At 46.1% G+C, this 20,420-nt stretch overlaps 1 long non-coding RNA gene across 1 annotated transcript in view; it reads left to right on the forward strand.

Annotated features, from left to right (window-relative positions):
- The window catches only part of LOC102144057 (uncharacterized), a 69,164-nt gene extending 52,437 nt beyond the window's left edge, over nucleotides 1-16,727 (forward strand). The window contains exon 6 of the long non-coding RNA XR_010578427.2: nucleotides 11,061-16,727. This is a non-coding gene — a long non-coding RNA (uncharacterized lncRNA). The remainder of the gene's footprint in view (nucleotides 1-11,060) is intronic.
- Nucleotides 16,728-20,420: the final 3,693 nt, after the last annotated feature.

Genomic DNA, 20,420 nt, shown 5'->3' on the forward strand with positions numbered 1-20,420 from the left:
CACAAAGATTGTTAAAATTTAAGTCTGATACCACCAATGTCAGCAGCATGGGGATTAGCTGGAACTGTCATACATTTCTAGTGGGACTTTAGAAAACTCTTAACTAAACTTTGACAGAAGTTCTGAGAATGTCTTAAATTAAACGTCCTCTTTCTGCTTGACCTGGCAATTCTACTCTGATGTGGAAACACAGTTCCATAAAAAGAGTTGTTCATGACAGTTTTATTTATAGTAGTCAAAAGATGGAAACAACCCAAATGCCCATCAACAGGAGAAGGTATGAACAAACTACAGTAAGTCATGCGATAGACTCTTATTCCAGCCATAAAAATAAATGACACTAATAACTATAAACAACACATAATTACAGTAATATAATATTATGCAATTGGTCATACCTATTCTTTTTTTTTTTTTTTTTTTTTTTTTGGAGACGGGTTTTACTCTGTCCCTCAGTTTGGAGTAGAGTGGCGCGATCTTGGCTTCTTGCAACCTCTGCTTCCCAGGCTGAAATGATCCTCCCACCTCAGCCTTCCAAGTAGCTGGGACTACAGGTGTGTGCCACCATGCTCGGCTGATTTTTGTGTGTGTGGTTTTGTTATTTTTGTTGTTTGTTTTTTTTTGGTAAAAATGGGATTTCACAGCTGGTCGCGGTGGCTCACGCCTGTAATCCCGGCACTTTGGGAGGCCAAGGCAGGCGGATCACAAAGTCAGGAGATCGGGGCCATCCTGGCTAACACGGGGAAACCCCATTTCTACTAAAAATACAAAAAATTAGCCAGGCGTGGTGGCGGGCGCCTGTAGTCCCAGCTACTCGGGAGGCTGAGGCAGGAGAATGGCATGAACCTGGGAGGTGGAGCTTGCAGTGAGCCGAGATCATGCCACTGCACTCCAATCTGAGCGACAGAGCCAGACTCCATCTCAAAAAAAAAAAAAAAGAAAGAAATGGGATTTCGCCATGCTGCCCAGACTGGTCTCAAACTCCTGACCTCAAGTAATCTGCCTGCCTTGGCCTCCCAAAGTGATGGGATTACAGGTGTGAGCCACCATGCCTGGCCCATACCTATTCTTGATACACTTTCTGCCCTTGGCTTTCTGTACACTGGTTACTTCTTATTGGACCTTTTAATGTTGGAATGCCCAAGAAATTCATCTTTAGACATCTTACCTTATTTCCATTCTCACGATAGTCTCATCTGGACTCATGAATTTAAATAGCTCAGGATTTGCAGTGCTTCTTACGTTTAGTTCTCCAGCATCAATCTGTCCCTGGAACCCAAACTCAGATACTCAATTGCCTATTCCACATCTCCACTCGGGTGTCTAGTAATTCAGTTACATTTAACATGGCCAAAACTGATTTCCAGATATTTCTTCCAAAACCCGTTCCACTCATAGCTCCCTCATCTCGGTTGATGGTTCTTCATATTTTCCAGCTGCAAGGGATGCAGAACATTGAAGTCCTCCTTCGTGTCTCTCCTTCCCTCTATTATTCAAATATGTCCACAATCCAGTAGTTCCTGAGGCATACCATCATCATTTCCCACGTGGATTTCTGCAGAAGCTTAACTGGTTGCTCCATTTCCACCTTTACTCTCCTATACCCTATTCTCTACACTACAACCATGGTGAGTCCCTTAAAACACAAGGCAATGATGTTATTCTGCTGATTAAAGCTCTCCAACATCCTGACAAACATCTGCCTCCCCTACTCTGTCACCATCTTGGTTATATTCCATTCACTCACTCTGCCCCGTCCTGTCCACCCTGTAGACTTTTGTGGGATGGGTGGAGCCCCACAGGCACTGCTAACAAAGACCTCAAGAGCAGTGTCATGGCATAGATGGAGCTTGGCTGCATCCTCCACCTGATACACACTTCTCTGTTTCACATCTCTTCCCAGCAAGTCTGCAACACCAGTTCTCATCTGTCCTTTGTGGCTCCAATTCTGGCCTGAGCTACTGTGTAAAATCTGCTTTCTAGACCTCTTAGAACTTGAAATTCAAGGGAGAAGTCCTTGCTCCTGTCTAGTCTTATTGCATGTCATTTCCATCTAATTCTTATTTCCCAACATCCCTGTTTTGGGCCCATCAGTACGCCCAAAACTGTATGAGCAATTTAATTGCAGCCAACCCTCCCTCAACTAGGAGCAAGCTAAGCAGTCAAGCTCCCCTCTCCCTTTCCTCATGGGTAGAAAAAAGCTTCTCTGCATAAGTCTGTGCCCCTTCTATTCATCTTTTACATTGAAAAGAAGAATATAGGGCAAATTATACTGAAAAGGCACCTCCCAGAAAGCCCAGTCTCTGAGTTGACCTCTTTGTTGTCAATTCCAAGAAAATAGGAGACTACATGAGGGCAGCACTGGCCACCACTTTACACAAGGAAGGAAAACATTTATTCCTGGTGTAGCAGGACGAGCGGCAGACAAAACTCCTCAGCACCAAGTTAAAGAAGGACGGGGTTTATTCAGCCAGGAGCATTGGCAAGACTCCTGTCTCAAGAGCCGAGCTCCCCGAGTGAGCAATTCCTGTCCCTTTTAAGGGCTCACAACTCTAAGGGAGTGCATGTGAGAGGGTCGTGATTGATTGAGCAAGCAGGGGTACATGACTGGGGGCTGCATGCACCGGTAATTAGAGCAGAACAAAACAAGATAGGGATTTTCACAGTGCATTTCTATACAATGTCTGTAATCTATAGATAACAGAACCAATTAGGTCAGGGGTCAATCTTTAACTACCAGGCCCAGGGTGCGGCGCCAGGCTGTCTGCCTGTGGATTTCATTTCTGCCTTTTTAGTTTTTCTTTCTTTGGAGGCAGAAATTGGGCATAAGATGATATGAGGGGTGGTCTCCTCACTTATTTCCCCCCCTTTTGAGACCCTCACTCATTTTATTAGTGGGAGTTCTCGCTTTCATTTTCACTACCCATGTCTTCTTGCAAGATAGATCAATAGTGATCATGTAGTACACTTGTGCTGAAGCATTTTGGTGAACTAAGGTAGCGATGAAACTTTTTGTCATTTAAAGAAGTACAGGTAGCAAACAAGGGAGCAGTAAGTAGGTTTCTATTACTATTATAACTCTTATTGTGAGAGTTTTAAATCCTCCTAGTGCTGGGAACCATTTTCTAAACAAGGCCCTAAGATCAAATCCATGCCACACTTGCATGGGCACATGTGCCAGTTTTGTCATATCTCTAACTATGTCTCCAACTATTTGCCCTTGATTATCTACATGTAGGCAGCAATTAGTAAGGTTAAATTTCCCACAGACCTCTCCTTCAGCTGCTAGCAAGTAGTCGAGAGCTAATCTATTTTGATAGATAGCATTTCTCATCTGAGTTTCTTTCCGGGCCAGAATAGTGAAGGCTCTGCCAGTTTTATTAGTGATTATTTTTAAGACAGCTTGTAACCGTATGATTCGGTTGGCCATGTAACTGGGGGTCCGGTGTCCCCATGAGCCATCTTGTGCATAAGTAGCAGGCCTATAATATTGTATGATTCTCTCAGGGGGCCATTTATCATTTTTTTCAATTTCTTATAGCTATGCTTCTCTTTTCGCAGGAAGCATAGACAAGGAAGCCCAAGAGTTCACCTGTTTTTATGGGCAGTAGGAAGAAAGATGGTTTAATAGTGCTAGTAACACAACTACCTGCCCACTGGTCAGGTAATTTGGCTTAAGCTCTATGCCCACATATCCAGTATAATCCAGTAGGGGCGGTCCAGTCCCGGTGGGACTCCGGGTGGGTCCACACAGTTTGCAACTTTAGGAATTTACTAAATGGGTTTCTCTGTGTGATTTGAACTCCACCAAGTGACTGTTTTTGTGGTACCATTATACAGTTTCTGTCTCAGACAACTAAGTCATCCTACGGGGTGAGTGAATTCTTTTCCTTCTCTGGCTATGCAATATTGTCTAATAATTGAGGCTTTTAGGACCCAAAAATTAGCAGGGTGATTCTTTTGAGCCTGGAATTCATCAGGAACTGGGTCTATAGGTACTAATTCTCAGGCTTCCTATGGCCATTGATCTCCCACTACAGTTCCTCCACATACATAACATGAAGTGACATTGAGAGACTGGGCTACATGCTCGGCTAATTGCAAAAACACATTTCTTGGTTTTCCTGGAATTTCTGGTACTGACACTTTTAGTTTATCATAGAAGGTTTGAAATACTGGCTCAGGAGAGCGTTTGTAAACTCTTTCTCAAACCACAATGTTTACTTGAAGATCCAGTCTAGTTCCACCAATTTTTAGGATTACATGTTCCCCTTTTTTTCCAGTGAGGATCAAGGGGATTGGTTATTACTAGCTCTAAGGGGTTACATTGTCCCTTAGTACAGGAAGGGCCATTTTTTCCCCTTTGTGAAGGCGGCCTGGATCCTTTTCATTTTTTTTTTTTTTTTAATCCAAGTGGCCTAAATGACACAAGAGCAGTATTTACATTTATTTCCACACAGTCCTAGTTTATGACAGGTGTACTTATTTTCTGCCATATAGCTTCTTTTCTAATTAAGAGAACTACACCTTATTCCTAACTTACTACTATTAGTGACAGCACAAGCACCAAGATTTTAAGGTGACTTGTTTGGGCACCCTTTTTATTTTTTTTCTTCCTGTTTTGGCTAACACTTGCATCATTTATGAGCCCCTACCAGTCTTCAGTTCTTAATCTTATTTTAAAAAATGTGGTCATGGGAGGCTCAGATGGGTCATAACACACATCAGGTTGGTCATTTCCTGGGCTACATACCTTGTATAGAATAACATTATATAAACAAGTTCTTTTTAGAATTCCAGTACACTTATAATAACTGTAAAATAGTAGGACTATAGCACCCCTTTGTCCTACCTCAGTGACTTGATATATACACTGGGAACAGTCCTCAGTCTGAGGAAGGTCAGTTGAAGTCCTTACTGTACAAGTCCAAATTTCAAGGAAAATGAGTCCCGCCATGAGTTTCCTCATGCTTTAGCCGTGCATGGACCAGCTTCCGGGTGTGACTGAGGCAGGCTTGTCATCTTCTTCAGAGTCATTTTGCAGGGATTGGCAAAGCTGCTCCCATCCATGTACTGTTTACAGTCTACTGATGTTTAAGGATGGTGTTGGAAGTTGGGCCTGCTAGGATAAACTGTGTCCAAAACCTCTACATAGTTATGTTCAGCTGGGCTCTCTGATACTGGGAGCAAGGTGGTGGGGCTTAGGGTGTTGCAAACTTCACTGGTTATGTGGGGATTTTCACATAGCAAGCTTTGGTACTTGGTTAATCTAGCATTTGTTAACCAATGATGTCCTTTGGTATTTATTAAAATTACCATAGCATGGGGGGCCTTTATATTCAGGTTTTGCCTAAGGGTTGGTTTATCTGCTTCTTGTGCTAACAGGGCCGTTGCTGCTAGGGCCCTTAGACCTGGGGATCAGCCTTTGGAAACCCTGTCTAGTTGTTTTGAGAGATAGGCCACTAGCCTTGGCCAGGAACCCAGTCTGGGTTAAAACTCCAACTGCCATTTTTCCTCTTTCTGACACATAGAATGTAAAGAGTTTTGTCAGGTCAGGTAACCTCAGGGCTGGGGCCAACATGAGTTTTTCATTTAACTCATGAAAACCTCATTGCTGTTGGTTGTAATAGATGTAGTTTATTTGATCTACATTTTTATTAACTGTCACCCACCAAAATATTGACTTAAATCCTGCAGCTGTTTTATTTCCAGCTTTAAATTGATCTGGTATTCCTTGTGAGACTCTAATTGCGTCTAAATAGACATGAGAGTCGAAAGACCCATAAGGGACTTCTCTCACTTTATGATGTCTTACTATTTTTTTTCCTTCTAGTTGATGAAATGCCAGGGTGAAAGGGATAGCCAATTGGACTAAAGTACAAGTGCCACTCAGTTGTTCGGCAGAGTGCCCAGTAAAGGTCTACCACCATACCACCACACATCTGGTCAGGGATGAACAAGGGCTGACTGATTGATATTTTAACCATAATCTTACCTGACCCCCAAACATTCCCAGTCCTTTCATGATTTGCAATTTCCAAATGTTGTTTGTCTCTAAGGTATTCTATCCCATTCTGTGTATTGTCTTTTAACTCACTTAGTAGAGTTCTTTTGTACACAAAAGGTTTAAATTTTGATGAAGTCCAATTTATTTTTCTTTTGTTGCGTGCGCTTTTAGTGCCACCGTCAAGAAATTATTGCCAAGTCTGATGTTATGAAACTTGACCCTGATCTTTTCTTCTGAGAGTTGTAGAGTTTTAACTCTTACACTTAGATCTCTGATCTATTTTCAGTTATGGTTATATGGCGTTAGGCAATGCACCATCTTCATTCCTTTGCATCTGGATATCCTGTTTACCCAGCACTGTATGTTGAAAAAGACTATTCTTTCTTGTTCTTGGCATCCTGTGGAAAATCATTTGACCATGTATGTGAGGTTTTATCCCTAGGTTCCCTATCCTATCATATTGGTCTATATTTCTGTGCTTACAGAAGTACCATATTGTTTTGATTACTGTAGTTTTGAAGAAATTAGGAAGTATAAATCTTTGGTCTTCTTTTTTTAAGATGGTTTTGGCTGATCGGGGTCCCTGGTGACTGTATATTAACTTTTGGATGGATTTTTCTATTTCTGCAGAAAGTACTGTTGGGATTTGAATAGGCATTGCATTGAATCTAGAGATCACTTTAGGTAGTACAGCACTGTCGTTTTAACAGCAGTCAGTCATCCAAATCATAAACATGTTTGTTGCCTTTCCATTTATTTATGTACTCTTTCATTTCCTTCAGCAATGTTTGTAGTTTTCAGTTTACACATATTTCACCTCCTTGGTTAAGCTAATTCCTAAGTATTTTCTTCTCTTTGATGCTAATGTAAACATAATTTTTTCTTAATTTCCTTTCAAATTGTTCACTGCTTGTTTATAGAATTCCTACTGATTTTTGTGTATTGAATTTGTACACAACAATTTTGATAAATTTCTTTATTAGCACTGTGTTTTTTTGGTGGAAATTAAAAATTCTGCATATAAGATTATATCATCTCTTTCTTTTTTTCTTTTTCTTTTTCTTTTTTCTTTTTTTTTTTTTTTTTTTTGGAGACAGGTCTCGCTCTGTCGCCCAGGCTGGAGTGCAGTGGCACAATCTCGGCTCACTGCAAGCTCCACCTCCCGGGTTCACGCCATTCTCCTGCCTCAGCTTCCCAAGTAGCTGGGACTACAGGCCCCGGCCATCACACCCAGCTAAATTTTTTTTTTTTTTTTTTTTTTGAGACGGAGTCTTGCTCTGTCGCCCAGGTTGCGGTGCAGTGGCCGGATCTCAGCTCACTGCAAGCTCCGCCTCCCGGGTTCACGCCATTCTCCTGCCTCAGCCTCCTGAGTAGCTGAGACTACAGGTGCCCGCCACCTCACCCTGCTAGTTTTTTGTATTTTTTAGTAGAGACGGGGTTTCACCAAGTTAGCCAGGATGGTCTCGATCTCCTGACCTCATGATCTACCTGTCTCGGCCTCCCAAAGTGCTGGGATTACAGGCTTGAGCCACCGCACCCGACCAATTTTTTTTGTATTTTTAGTAGAGACAGAGTTTCACCGTGTTAGCTAGGATGGTCTCGATCTCCTGACCTCGTGCTCTGCCCGCCTTGGCCTCCCAGAGTGCTGGGATTACAGGCATGAGCCACTGTGCCCAGCCCAGATTATATTATCCTGAATAGAATGTTTTTTATGTTTTGTTTTGAGACAGAGTTTCGCTCCTGTTGCCCAGGCTGGAGTGCAATGATGTGATCTCAGCTCACTGCAACCTCTGCCTCCTAGGTTCAAGCGATTCTCCTGCCTCAGCCTCCCAAGTAGCTGGGAATACAGATGTGCACCATCACGCCTGGGGAATTTTGTTTGTTTTGTTTTGTTTTGTTTTGTTTTGTTTTACTAGAGACAGGATTTCACCATGTTGATCAGCCTGGTCTGGAATTCCTGATGTCAAGTGATCCGCCCGCCTCGGGCTCCCAAAGTGCTAGGATTACAGGGGTGAGCCACCATGCCCGGCAAATAGAGATATTTGTACTTCTTTTCCAATTAGGATGCTTTTGAATTGCTTCTATTTCTTACCTAATTACTCTGGCTGGGACTTCTAATACTATGCTAAATAGAAGAAGTGAGGTTAATTTCCAGCATATGTAAGAAACTCCTATAAATCAATAGCATGGGCAACACAGCAAGACTCCACCTCAAAAAAAAAAAAACAAAAAACTATGAAAACAAAGAGTAGTTAAGAGGGTATGTCTCATGGGTGTTCTTACTATAATAATTTATTAAGGTCATGAAAGCTGACATTGTCTAGTTCATAATTGTAGGGGGAAATCTGAGTTTTTTCCAGCATTGAGTATGGTGTTAGCTGTGGGTTTTTCATATATGTCTTTTTTATAAGTTCAATGATTGCACATTTGGAAGAAAAGATGTGCAGCATCAGGACAGGTCCATGAGAGGGGACATGGAAGGCCAGGGGAGGACAGGGCCATACTTTTCCACAGGGCATGGGCATAATGCTTTACAGCTCATGGAAAAAAATCCATTATAAGTGATGTGGGCTGGGCAGAGTAGCGGTTGTGACTTTTATGATTCAGGGCACTGAAATTTAGATTCAGGGACTTGCTCAGAGTAACAACACTGAGGAGTAATGAAGCTAAGGCAGGGAATTTAGTTGGTTCCCTGGAGATGGAGATCCCTGAGCGCCTGAGACCGGGGGTCCATGCCCTGGACTCCAAAGCAAGGACCCTTCTCACTCCTTTCTCAAATCCTCCCACCCCTATGGCTGCTGCAGGGAGACGCTGATGCCTGGAGAAGGTGCTTGGCCTAAGAGAAGGGCCCAAATCGTGATTCAACTCCCGGCTTTACATTTCAACCCCTGACCCAAAATGTAATGACTTTCCCCAAAAGAAGCCCTGTTGAAGGCCCGGGGGACCAGATTTGTCTATCTGCCTTAGCACTTGACTATAGCTGCCTTGTGGGGAGGCTTCCCTGTGGTCAGGTGACTGCTCCGAATGACCAGGAGCCTCCTTGACTTTCAACTGACTCAGAACCCAGGACGTTCCAAACCAAATGCCCATGTGACAGTTGTCCTTAGAATTAGATTCACCTCCCAACTGACTGAACCAGCAGTTGTCCTTAGAATTAGATTCACCTCCCAACTGACTGAACCGGGCTGCTGGGCAGTTAATAGGATTAACTGAAAAAGCGGCCTACAGGGCTGGTGCTTGGACGGCTCAAGGAGTGAAGTCTGCAAGCTCCCACAGTGTCACTGCCTATCGATCAGAGCAGCCTGGCCTCAGGCCTGGCTGAGAAGGGGCAGTGGTGGCACCAGCCCTGAGTGGGTGCCTCACCACTCCCACCCTTCCTCACCAAAACTCAGGCCCTGCTGTACAAACTACAGCAACTACTTCAATCTCTTTAACGGCTTCAGGTCTACAGTGCCTTCAGTACAGTAACTGGCAGGGGGTGATGTCGGGGCTAAACCTGCTGTCTGTCCAGGTGCTGACTGGGATGCCTCTGGGAATGGGCAGGAGAGTTCCTTGACCCCAGATCACTTTTCTAGTGTATCCCATATTTAAACCTTCCTGATCTTGTTGTATCTTTGAGGCGTTATCTTCAGAAAATACATTCAAGGATGGGCATGGTGGCTCATGCCTGTAATCCCAGCACGTTAGGAGGCTCAGGCAGGTGGATCACCTGAGGTCAGGAGTTGAAGACCAGCCTGGCCAATATGGTGAAACCCCATCTCTACTAAAAATACAAAAATTAGCCAGGTGTGGTGGTGGGCATCTGTAATCCCAGCACTTTAGGAGGCTCAGGCAAGTGGATCACCTGAGGTCAGGAGTTCAAGACCAGCCTGGCAAATATGGTGAAACCTCTTCTCTACTAGAAATACAAAAATTAGCCAGGTGTGGTGGTGGGCACCTGTAATCCCAGCTACTTGGGAGACTGAGGCAGGAGAATTGCTGGAACCCAGGAGGCAGAGGTTGCAGTGAGCTGAGATCATGCCTTTGCACTCCAGCCTGGGCAAAAAAAAAGTGAAACTCAGAAAAAAGAAAGAGAAAAGGACAAAGAAGAGAGAGGAAGGATGAAAAGAGGGAAGGAGGGAGAGAGGGAGGGAGGGAAGGAAAGGAAAAAGGGACAGAAAAAGGAAAGATGAAAGGTCAAAATAGAGACCACTCTTGACATGTTGATGGCAGGAGACCATGAACAAGTGTTAACAACCTTCCCAGGCCACACTTTGATTCACCAGCTGCCTAGGGGAGCAACTGACTCAAAGTTGGGCTTAGGAGGGAGGGGTCTGCAGTGTGGTGGGCACTTAAAATACACAACAGGCCGATTGTGTCAGGACGTTACTCCAATGAGAGGAGACAATTCAGGAGGACAGCTGAGCTCAGTGACTGAAAGCAAGGGACAGATGCTTGATGGCCTGGGCTCAGATCCTACCTAGAAGCTGGGGGACCCTGGGAAAGGGAGAGAGTGACTTAACCCCTCTGTGCTCAGTTACCTGCTGTGTGATATGGAGGTGTTTATGGGGCCTGCCTGTTAGCATCATGTTCTGAAGCTTACCCTAAGCAGATCCATATTAAGCCTGAAGAAAAATGACTGGCACTTCATAAGTGCTATACAAGTGTTCAGATGTGAAGCCTCTGCAGGAAAAAGACAGACACGTAGCAGTAGTTGCCTCCAGAGAGGAAACTTGGTTGACTACAAGACATGGAAGGTGGAAGATCTCTTTCCAGCCTTTATATGGGCAGGATGCCTTATAGCTCCTCAAGGGAATCTGCCCTCATCTCCTCTGACCTTCATATGAGCCCTGTGGGATGGGCAGAGCAGGGCTGTGACCCACATTTTACAGTTGAAAACTGACATTTAGAGGGGCTGATTTTCCAAAGCCACACACTGAGGAGGGATGGGCTGGAGCTAGGAATGAAGTTGGTTCCCTGGAGCTGAAGATCCATCAAGCAGAAGCCCTCTGGGTCTCGCCTTGGGCACCTGAACCAGGGCTTCCCTCACTCCATTTCCCAAATCTTGTTCCAGGATTGCTTTGGGAAGAGCTACTGTCCTGTGGAAGGTGCCTGACCCAGCCTTCTGCCTCTGCATTTTAATCCCTGACCCAAAATATGATGCAGCCGATCCCAAACAGAGGCCCCTTGAAGGATCAGCATGTCCAGTCTGTGTCACTCCTCCCCCAACACCTTCACAGCGTGGGCTGCCTCAAGGTGAGGTGTCCGGTGCTCCAGCGACCGCCCTGAATAACTAGTGGCTGCTTGACTCCCAACTGCCTCAGAGCTCAGGACAAGTGGAGGAACTGGTTTCTTTCTTAAAGCCAGATATGGCTGCAAGCCAGCTGCAACCTTACGACAGCATCACAAAAAATTAGTTTCACCAAAACTGATAAACTCTTATGAACAGGAGGCTGGCTGGGTTGCTGCTCGGGTGGTTTGGTGAGTGAAGCCCACAACCTCCCAGGGTCTCATGGACTGAAGAGCTGAGCAGCTGTCTGAGCAGCCTGGGCTCAGGCCTGACTGAGAAGGGGCAGTGGCTGCTCCAGCACAGAGGGTGCACCTCCGTGCTCACATCATTTCTCACCGAGAATTAGTCTCTACAAGCTCCTCCTCCCACCACCAGACCTCTGAAAAGACAGGGGCAGAGTACAACTCCTCTTAGAGGGTCTGTCCATTGCCACAGCCTTCATACCCCCAGCCCAGGATCCTTCCCGAGGACCACGCAGGGCCTCCTTCCCTCTGTCACCAAATGTGCATTCCACTAACCCGATGGCACTGTTCTTTCTCACCACTCTCCCCAGCTGCACCCAAACAGCCAGTGGTCCTGTCCTCATCAACCCCATGCAAATCCCACCGTGAGATTTCAGTTGCTGTTTGTCCCGAGCATGTCTGAATCGAGACTGCTGAAGATTGATACCAGATTTTGACAGATACACTCAGGAACCTTTGGTCTGAGATGCCCCTCCCTGCTGTATCCGCTGCTGCGGTGGTGTCGAGATTCTCCTAATCTGACGAAGGCAGCCTGGATGCGTCTCCACATCTCGTCTCTGGAAGAGTATGCAGGAGACTGGCTGCCTTTCTCCCGTAAACATTTGTTAGGAATCAGAGGAACCAAACTGTGCTGGCCTCTGAAGTTGGCGTTGTGGCCATTTTTTTCTGTTGATACGTTTTGTTTTAAGGATGGTGCAGTGCTCAGATACTAAGTGTACAGTCTTACAGTTCCTTATAAACATGTTTAAACACACAGAACGTCACCAGCATCCTGGCAGCCTGCCGTGGCTGGGGATGGGAATCACACCGAGCAACTAAACCAGTTACTCCATGTGTGTTCTGAGCACAAGACTACACGTCATTAGCACAGAATGAGCAGGGCGGCACCCTCAGAAGCAGGTGGCAGAGCAGGAGAGTTGGAAGAAGCCAACAGAGGAGCTGTGGGATTCTGTAGGGGAGTCTGAGGGCAGGCCAGGTGCTGAGAGAAACTCTGGGAGCATTGGGCTTCCCCAGAGAAATGGGAGCACTTCACAAAGTGCAGTGCCCAGAACAGCTCACCAGGGCCTGCCTTTGTTTAGCCAGCTGTTCAGATTTATATATTTATCTTACATTTTATAGAATCTATTGAAAACTAGCAATAGATTTTGTTTAATGTAAAAATGTTCAACATTAAATGTAGAATATAATTCTAAACCTAATCCCAAATCAATAATATTCAAAAACTAACTGCCCTTCAATGAGGTGAAGCAGGCTCCTGTCTGAATCAGTCTCCCCAGAACGAATCACACTCCAGATCCTCTCTGGGCCTAGGTGAGAACTGCACGTCACGGCCTTCCTGGGTGTTGGGACAGGGATCTGCAACACAGACACATGTCACTGGAGAGGCCAGAGAGGGAGGGAGGAGGGCTTTGCTTGGCTGGGTGTGCAGGACCCAGACGGTTCCTCAGGGCCTTAAAGTGACCTGGTGCTGATGTCCCTGGGTCAGATCCACAGGGCACTGAGCCTGGTTGCTGCTCTCAGGACCTCTGCTGAGGGTGTTGTGTGACCACAGAGAGTGCCTGTAAATGTCCTGCAAGGAGCAAAATAAACTAGAACTTCACATGGGCAGCCCTCCAGAGATACTGAATAGCCCTGGATACTGAAACAGAGGAATGGGGAGGGCTCCAGGGTGAACAGGTAGAGTCCCCTGCACCTGGGCCCTGAGAGAACAGGAGGTCTGATGACACAGGAGTGGGAGAGGTGACCCTGTCCCTCCACCAGGACCCTCAGCAGGATAGGGTCAGGAACCGGCACATCCCATGGACAGCGTCCTGGAGCTCTTTGTTTTCCCTAATGATCATTTTTTCTTTCTAATCACCCAACCAAACTTGCCTGTACTTTTTAACAGGGAAATCACTGGGCGGTGGGAGGACAGTTCAGGGCACCTTCACTGGCTTGCATGGGTGCTCAAGGCACCTGTGTGGCCACCCACAAGCTGCCGCTCCGTGTTCTCCTGGGATGTGTTGGTTTTTCTGATGTGTCCGTAAGAAAGTGAGGGAAGGAACAGGGCCGCACGCACTTGCTTGCTTCCCTTCATCATGCTGCCCGCTCCACACTCCCATTTCATCTCTCTCTTCTCCATCTATTATGTCTTTCATGTCTTGACCTGGATGGAGAATAAGAGAATTTCTTGACTTGTGAAAGAAAGAGAAGAATCATACATGTCCAGAGTGCCCCAGTGCAGGAAAAACCCTGTGATGGGGGTTCCCAGAGCAGACCCAGATTTCCCAGGAGTCCCTCCACCATGGTGAGCCCAGCCCTTCATACCTCCAGCCCAGCTCCCTGCCTGGAACACTCAGGGCTGCTCAGCAGGATTCAGTGCTGCACCTTGGGGTCAGACACCAGGGCTTCATACCACAGCCTTCATACCCCCAGCCCATGATCCTTCCTGAGGACCACACAGGGCCTCCTTCCCTCTGTCACCAAATGTGCATTCCACTAACCCAATGGCACTGTTCTTTCTCACCAGTCTCCCCAGCTGCACCTAAACAGCCAGTGGTCCTGTCTTCATCAACCCCATGGAAATCCCACCATGAGGGCCAAGACAGTGGGCGGAGGGCTGGGAGAGATTTCATAGACAGACAGTGAAGACCCAAGGACCTCAGCTGCCTGGGTGAGACCAGGCCCTTCACAATGATGACCCTAAAAGAGGAAAGAGGGAATGGGGCACAGCAACCAAGAGGAATGTATGCAGAGGAAAGAGAGTATCAAAGAGACACTAGTAGGAAAGAAAATGACATGCAGATCGCTGTTCTCTGTATCTGTAACTTCATCTTCTATATCATATGCCTTGGCAGGTATAAGAGCTGTGATAATAACGGGGTGGCCTTGGGGAAAGAAAGGGTAGGGTTAGAATTGAGGCGGCACCTTGGGCCCTGATGCTCCTGGCAATTTAAAGCCCAGCTTCCGAACTCAATTCTCCCTCATCTCTACGGTCCTATCTCAGGACCTCATCACTTCACCTCTGCAGTTCAGGACAAGGATCCTAAGAGAGGGAAAGAGGGAATAGGGGAGAGCTGCAAAGATATCATGAATAAGAAAGAGAGAAGTTAGAAAATGAGGAAGAAAGAGGAGGAAAAAGACATGAAAGAGAAACGACACGCAGATTGTTGCTTTCATGGTCAGAGACTTCAGTGTGCAAAGTAATTTTCTGAGCATCCATTTGCAGAAATGGGGTGGCGCTGGGAAAGGAAAGGGGAGAGTGGTCATGGAGGTGCACCCTGGAGGACCCGGTGCTCTTTTCAGGGAACAGCCTGACCTTAGATTCTCTTCTATCCTCAACGCTCCTCACCCGGAGCCTCCACAGCTTCATGTCTGTGATGACGGAGGAGGTCTAGGATCTCTTGGCCTTTTCCAGCCCTCAAATCCTGTAACTGTGATAAGGCAGGAATCATACTTTGGACCCTGAACCAACAGCTCTGTTTTAGGTGCCGTGATTCATGTTAATGACTTTTCTCTTCCCCCTCACCGAAGCAGCTCACAGCATTCTGCCTCAATGGCCCATATCCTTCAGTGTTTGGAAAAGCGCATAGAAAGCAAATCTGTGGCCACATTTTTAAAGGATGTCTCAGATTCCTTCTGGCTTCTCTTCTCGACACAGACAGAAGAGGGGTCCCTTGGTGCTGAAATAGAAGCCACAGGCCCACTCAGACATCTGGAGAGGCTCTAGTTGGTGTTCATTCATTCAACACACGTATACAAAACACCTCATTTGTGCATTGTTCTTCCTGTGGCTTGGCATAATTTATTAAACAAAGCCGATGACAATCCTTGGACCTCAAGTCTACTCAGAGTCAGGCGCTCACAGTAGACAGAATAAACAGGTCATATCTACAGAATGTTAGAGGTGAAACCCTCATGACCTCCTCTACATATGGTGGCATCCTCCCAGATTTTGACTAGAATGACAGAGCCCAGCAACAAGTATAAACCAGGTGAATTTAGGGTTCTAAAGGGCCTTTTCACCCATAAAACATGGGGGGAAATATGTGGACTCTGGCTGGGAAGAGCCCTGGAGCTCATACTTCTTATACTCCCATGAGAAGTCTGACATTCTGGGACTTCTAGAAGAGGCAAATAGTCAATGAGTTCTGTAAATGGAGATTTAGGCCCCCTGCAATGGGGACAGTTTATTTCAAGAGAGGAGACATGGGTTGAATGCTGGTATGTTTTAACTCTGCAGAACAAATAGTTGCAACAAGTGTGGTGAACTAATCACCCACCGGCCTTTTGCTGCCTTGTTATTGTGCCTAAAGTGTAAGTAAGTGAATCTATTGAATGCCACTGCATGCACACTTTGGCTAAATGGTTCAAATGATAAATATTGTGTTAAGTATATTTTTCCACAATAGAAAACACACACAGCCAAGCCCAGATGCCAGTCTTGCTAGCAGCCTTCCTTTACTTTCAAGAGTGGGCCGAGGCTCATCTGATCGCTCAAGGTATCTCGGAAGCTTACCATCAAAGTAGTCTCCATTGGAAGAGAAATTAATGGAGAGAGGAGAAAACTTCAGAATCCACACTACTCACTTCACAGGGTCAACAATTCTGTCTCCTGTGCATTGCTGATCCATCTCAGTATTTCCTGTGAAGTCCAGTATTTCCTTTTTCAACTGAAGACTTTGCACCTGAAGGGCTTCCCAGGTTTTTCACCTTGGCCCTTGTCAGGACTGATCCTCTCGGCTACTGTCCATTTCACCTCCATTCATGTCCATACTGTGTTGTCCAGATGGAATGAATCCACCCCAAATGTCCCTTTCTGGAGGAAGCCACCATGATGCTGTACCTCCAACACGTCCACACACACCGAGGCACCTCGCTCACGCAAGGTGTGTGTCCTCCAACCAAGTTTCACACTGTAAACCCAGGTAACTTTTGAAACCCAAGTCTTGTTGATTCCCCTACTTCAGGTGCTCCATAGATGCTCGTTTGTCTGCAGAACCCTGCCCCAGGCAATTAAATTGTCCAACGTGACTGGCAGAATTTTTCTGTTAGTTCTGACCTTGTGTTGGGAGTACAAGTGTTTCTCCCCCTTCAAATTTCTGTCTTTGTTACTGATAAAAGTATGTAACTGATAATGCTTTTTTTCAGCTATGTTGCCAAGCACATTTATATAAAAATATACTCTTAGATTGTTTTGAGAATTTGATAAAGATGATAGCAACAATGATAATCTTTTGTTTTATGGTAATCTTTACGTGTTACTTTCATCATTTCTTACATGTTGGGGCCTACCATACATTGTACAGCATTAGTGCTATGCATCATGGTAGGAATATAAGTTGGCAAAGGAAATTTAGAAAATAGTTCTCTTATTTCTTAAAAAAAATTTGGTTGGGCATGGTGGTTCACAGCTATCATCCCAGCACTTTGGGAGGCAGAGGTGGGTGAATCACCTGAAACTAGGAGTTTGAGACTAGCCTGGCCAACACAGCAAAACCCTGTCTGTACTGAAAATACAAAAATTATCCGGGCGTGGTGGCATGTGCCGGTTGTCCCAGCTACTTGGGAGGTTGAGTCACGAGAATTGCTTAAACCTGGGAGGCAGAGTTTCTGGTGAGCTGAGATTGTGCCATTGCACTCCAGCCTGGGTCTCAAAAAAAATAATAATGACCAAAATGTTATTATGCATTACATGACTGTATATGAATGCTCAAAGCTACATTACTCATCATAGAAAAAAAATAATTAACTCTCCATTAACTGACAAATGAATAAACACTATCTGTATGAATGAATATAGCAGACTATGAAGGAACGACCAACATGTACTAAAGCATCAATTAACTTCAAACATAGTATGCTAAATGAAGGAAGTCAGATTCCAAATATATATATGTGTGTATATATTTATATGTGTATATATGTGTATATATATAATCCCATTTCTATTAAAGAAGCAGGAAATTTATGCAGATGGAATATCATAGCAGCAGTGCTTAGGGCTGGAGATAGGAGTGGGGATTAACTGCCCATGAGCAAGAGAGAACTTGCACACAGTATCAATTTAATAAAGCATCAAATTGTATACTTTTTCAGAGGGTGAATTTTATGATGAGTTCACACCCAGTATAGGGCATATCTCTTGCACCCTGCCCTCTGCGGGTGGACGCCAGCTCCCAGCCGGCTATCAGTGACCGAAGGTCCTTGTGATTTGCACATGGTGGCTTCCGTCAAGGGCCCAGTGGGCAGAGGCCCTGGCTGAGTCAACAAGGCTGGCAAGGCTCATGGCTGTGTTCTGGATGCAGGCCCAGCAGATGTTTGACGGGGAGGTGGCGAGCCTGGAGGCCCTCCAGGGCACGGGCCTGATGCGGGCGCTGAGGTCCATGAAGGTCATTGATTTGCCGAGAGGTGGGGCCACCTTTGTGATGGAGCATTTGAAGATAAGGAGCTTGAGCAGGTGAGCGTGGGTGAGAGACCCATATGCACACAAATGCACAGGCAGAGAGAGACTCACAGAGACAGAGTGACTCAGAGAGAGACAGAGATAGGGATGGGGCAGAGGGAGACAGAGAAATGGAATAGCCTCTGATTGAGCCGTCCACACAACTGCCCAGTTATCAGAGGCAGGACCAAGAGTTCCACCCTGCCATTCTTAATGGAGATAAAAAGTTACTGCTTTCTGATATATGACTAGTATTTTTTAGATTAGTTTGCTATAATGAGGCTGCATAAAGTAAATATATATATTATATATATAATTATATATATTACATAATATAATTATGTAATATATATTACATAATATAATATATATAATTATATATATTACATTATATAATTATATATATTACATAATATAATTATATATATATATATAAATTTTTTTTAAAACACAGTCTCACTCTTGCCCAGGCTGGAGTGCAGTGTTACAGTCTCGACTCACTGCAACCTCTGCCTCCAGGATTCAAGTGATTCTCCCCGCTCAGCCACCTGGGTAGCTGGGACTATGGGTGCCCGCCACCACACCTGGCTAATTTTTCTATTTTTAGTAGAGGTGGGGTTTCACCATGTTGGCTAGGCTGGTCTCAAACTCCTGACCTCGGGTGATCCACCCATCTTGGCCTCCCAAAGTGCTGGGATTACAGGTATGAGCCACCGAGCCCTGCCTGCTTTGTATTTTATAGCACATTAATGCCAGCTCACTTTGGGCAGAATTAAGCTCATCTATGAATTATCTGGAGTCCTTACATTTTTTTTTTCCTTTCTTTTTCTTTCTTTTTTTTTTTTTTTTTTTTTTTTGAGATAGAGTATCGCTCTGTTGCCCAGGCTAGAGTGCAGCGGTGTGATCTCAGCTCACTGCAACCTCCACCTCCTGGGTTCAAGCAACTCTCCTGCGTCAGTCTCCCAAGTAGCTGAGACTACAGGCACCCGCCACCACGTCTGGCTAATATTTGTATTTTTGGTAGAGACGGGGTTTCACCATGATAGCCAGGCTGTTCTCGAACTCCTGACCTCATGATCCACCCACGTTGGCCTCCCAAAGTGTTGGGATTATAGGTGTGAGCCACTGCACCCAGCCTCTATATTTTTTTCTAATTATTAAATTCATAGTCATTGTATAAAATGTGGAAAATACAAACTCATGTGAAGACATAAAGCCACCATAATTCCATCAGCAAAGGATGATCACTGTGAACATTTTGGCATATGATGATCATCTCAGTCTTTTTTTTTTGAGATGGAGTCTCACTCTCTTGTCCATCCTGGAGTGCAGTGGTGCGATCTCGGCTCACTGCAACTTCCTCTGCCCAGGTTCATGCAATTCTCCTGCCTCAGTCTCCTGAGTAGCTGGGATTACAGGCACCTCCCACCTCACCCAACTAATTTTTGTATTTTTGGTAGAGACAGGGTTTCACTATGTTAGCCAGGCTGGTCTCAAACTCCTGACCTCAGTGATCCCCCACCTCGGCCAGCCAGTGACCCTCACTGGGGTGCAGCTCCTGGGGCAGCACCGTGTGGTGAGACCCCAGCTCCCATTGTGGGCACTGAGCAGACCCAGTGGGCTTCCCCTGACGTGCCAGCCCAAGGAAGCTCCCTGGTGCCCACATTGGCATTTTCTGGAACCTCCAGGGGTTGGCTGGTGCTCACCTCACAGCCCTCCCATCTGCAGGGAGCTGGTCTGGCCGATCCCGAGCAGCAAATGGTGCTGCTGCCAGGAAGGCTGACCCCAGGCTTGGGCGGGGTCTGCAGTCCCGGCCTTCTACCCTGGCAGCAGCTGACCTGGCTGTGGACTCCTGAACCCAGTGCAGCAACCAGGGGTGTGGGGGAGAGTGGCCTGGAGGGTCTATTGTGAGAAAGACCCAGAAGCCAGAGATCCCATAGCCCAGCCCCACTCAGGTCTCACCCGGGCTCTTAGGTGCTGCGTGCTGTGTTACTCGCCAGCTGCTCGGCATTATAATTGAAGGCTGCTGCTGAAGCTCGGGCAGATCCCAGCTGCAAAAGGCAGTTCCTTTCTCGAGCTGCAGAACGTGGCTGGTGGGGCTGGCTCAGCCCGGGGTGAGTGTTCACACTAGGGCTGAGTTCAGAGATGAGTGGGTGGGAAGGTGCAGCAAGGCCCTCAAGGGTCCCCAAAGGCGCCGAAACCCCATGAGGGAGAGGCTGGAGACAAGGCCCTGGTCCAGCACTGGGCCCTACAGGGCTGTTGGGTGGCCGTGCCAGTGCCAGCTGGGTTTTGCCTGAGTCCTGGCAGGGGCATCCGTGACATGGTCGGGCAGTGGCGCAGCAGTGGTCATTGGGAACATTCTCCGGGTGTCTCGGGGGGCGTCACAGAGAGCAGCTGTGCCGTGAGGCTCTCGTGCCGTTGCACAGGAGGACGCCAGATCAGGTAAGGAGCTTCGGCCCAGCCTGGCTCAGCTTCTGC

This window comes from Macaca fascicularis, chromosome 10, assembly GCF_037993035.2.
Source record: "Macaca fascicularis isolate 582-1 chromosome 10, T2T-MFA8v1.1".
Taxonomy (NCBI): Eukaryota; Metazoa; Chordata; class Mammalia; order Primates; family Cercopithecidae; genus Macaca; species Macaca fascicularis.